The 2,871-nt window shown below is 37.8% G+C and overlaps 1 protein-coding gene across 1 annotated transcript in view; it reads right to left on the bottom strand.

The window, feature by feature from the left end:
• LOC110419696 (receptor-like protein Cf-9 homolog) overlaps positions 1-2,871 on the bottom strand; it is a 5,730-nt gene that overhangs the window by 2,023 nt on the left and 836 nt on the right. The gene's annotated exons all lie outside the window — the stretch shown is intronic.

Genomic DNA, 2,871 nt, shown 5'->3' with positions numbered 1-2,871 from the left:
TTCTGACCACTTTGGAGCACTTCCCCGGAAAGAATCTTCAAGTTCTTGACCTTCGGTCCAACTTGCTTCAAGGGCCAATTCTGTCAACTTGGTTGAAACTTCAAAATCCAAATCCACCATCGTCTTTTACTGATTTCTTAATTTCAAGAAATTACTTGACCGGAAATATCCCTCTTTTGATTTGTAATTGGAGTTCGCTTGAAAGGCTTGACTTGTCAAGAAATAACTTGGATGGAACTATTCCAGAATGTCTTGGGAATTTCAGCTATTCTCTCCAGTTTATGAATTTGGAGATGAATAAGTTTTATGGCAAAGTCCCTGATTCTTTTACAAATAATAGCTTGAGTTATCTTCTCCTCAATGACAATCATTTGGAAGGATTGCTACCACGATCTTTGGCTAATTGTAGTTCCTTGTTCCTTTTGAATTTAAGGAACAACAAGTTCACTGATACCTTTCCCTATTGGTTAGCTTCACTTCCAAGGCTGCAAGTTCTTCTTCTACGAAATAATAGCTTGCATGGTCCCATGCCCAATTCCATAGCTTCATCAAACTTCTCCGCATTGCGAGTACTTGATCTCTCTCATAATGAGTTCAGCGGCCCCTTGCCAACAAAATTCTTCCAAAATTTGAGAGCAATGAAAGATGTAACTAAAAGGATATTTTGGATTGTAGTCCCAACCAGTTTAGAAGCTCTCCTTGGCATAGTTAATGAACATTACTGTACTCCTGTAAATGTAACAACCAAAAGATTGGAGACTGAGTTGATGAAAACCTTAGCCATTTTCAGATCTATGGACTTTTCGAACAATCTATTCTGTGGACAAATTCCTGAGGAACTCGGAGAACTTATTTCACTCCAAGCGCTCAACTACTCTAGCAACAATTTGACTGGTCCTATCCCATCATCTTTCGGAAACATGGTAGCACTTGAATCGTTAGATCTCTCGTCAAACAAGCTTAGTGGCAGAATTCCATCCCAATTGACGAATCTGACATTCCTTGCAGTGTTAAATCTATCACAAAATGCTCTTGTCGGGCCAATTCCCCATGGGAAGCAATTTGATACTTTTGAGAACGATTCTTATAGTGGGAACTTGGGACTGTGTGGCCTCCCAATGTCAAAGCAATGTGGCAACGATGAGGAGCCAAAACTACCGGTACCAATGTTTAAGGAAGATGAAGGTTCTGAAATAGCCTTTATTTGGAAAGTTGTAATGATGGGCTATGGATGTGGAGTGGTGTTAGGATTGAGCATGGGATACATTGTATTCACAACAGGAAGACCATGGTGGTTTATCAGAATGGTTGAGAGAGATTGGCAAAACAATGTTACAAAGTGGATTCGCAGAAGCAGAAGAAGAAACTAGCACTACATCCAGATCCTGCATAGGTGATGTTTCCTTTTCTTTTTTCTACTTGTCAGGGTGACTTTCGAACTGAATCTAATGCAAGAGTCTATGCAGACAAGTCTATATGGTACGATTTTATCATGTATGCATACAACAGTTAACACGCTTCATGCCTTTACTTTCTAACATGGTAGTTTGCCCGTCTTCTTTAATTTCCTTTTTGAATTCCCCCTCCTCATCTTCTGTCACTATCTTCATTTCTTCCTCTTGGTTTGAATGCTTAACAATTACGTTAGCATATCTTTCAAAAAAAAAAAAACGATTACGTTAGCATGAGTCACATATCAATAACAATCTATAAATCATTAGATTGGTTTTTCCTACCACATATGTTAGTTTGATGTAGTAAGTAATTAAGGATCATTTGGTAATTGAAAAATAATTTGTTTACATAAATTGGATTTGATAATTCGTATCTCTGTATTTTAATCGTATTGTGTAAATATAGAATATTAACAATTTTATATGTAAATATGAATACGATATGATTAACTAATCGATGTCAGGATCTGAAACACATATATGGATACGTATAATAATTATGTAATTTGACTCAATATGACTAACACATTTATTATATATGTCAAGTTTTAAGTTTTATACACACGACATAATTAAAAACTTGACAATGAATAAATCTTTTCAAGTTGAGAAGACTTGACTTTAAATGCATTAATGGAAAACAACTTGAAAGATTTTAGAAAGACTTGTTGATTGACTTGAAAAGGAGATGTCTCCACTGCTTCTTCTATTTTTATGTCCCTCGCCCTGCCTCAGCCACAACTCATTTTTAAGTTCACCTCCATAACTTGACCCTTTTCGACAACCCTTGTTTCATACTTTCCTTTTTCCTCGAGAAAATCTGGGAAAAGTAATTAGGATGTTGTACCAAATCCTTTGCCTGCTTTTAACGCTCTTGCATTTCCAGGTTCATTGTTCATTGAGTTCCCCTCCCTCTTTTCTTCCTTCAGCTCACTTATGCCTCCCAGAACAGAGAGCTGCCTTGCTCGAATTCAAAAACACTATTTCTGTCTATGATGATTGTGGTTATTACCTAAGGATAAATTCTTGGAATGAAAGCACGGATTGCTGTTCATGGGATGGAGTTAGTTGCCACATGGTGACGGGTCATGTTATTGGCATCGACCTCAGTGACAGCTGCCTTGATGGTACTCTCCCTGCAAACAGCAGCCTCTTCCACCTTCAAAGACTTCAACTGCTCGACCTTAGCTCAAACGGGCTTTGTGGCTTTCTCCCTGCAAACAACAGCCTCTTCCCCCTTCAAGGACTCCAACGACTCAACCTTGCTTTGAACAATTTCAATGGCTTTATCTCATCGGAGTTATTTAATCAGTTTGTGAGTTTGACCCATCTTAATCTCTCATATTCTGGATTCTCTGACTTAATCCCGCATGAAATCAGTTTTCTATCAAAATTGGTCTCACTAGATCTTTCTCAT

This window comes from Theobroma umbraticum, unplaced genomic scaffold, assembly GCF_002168275.2.
Source record: "Theobroma umbraticum cultivar Fairchild unplaced genomic scaffold, ASM216827v3 scaffold_67.0, whole genome shotgun sequence".
In the NCBI taxonomy this organism is placed as follows: domain Eukaryota; kingdom Viridiplantae; phylum Streptophyta; class Magnoliopsida; order Malvales; family Malvaceae; genus Theobroma; species Theobroma umbraticum.
The sequence above is the reverse complement of the archived record's forward strand: the minus strand, read 5'-3'. Positions and strand labels throughout refer to the sequence as shown.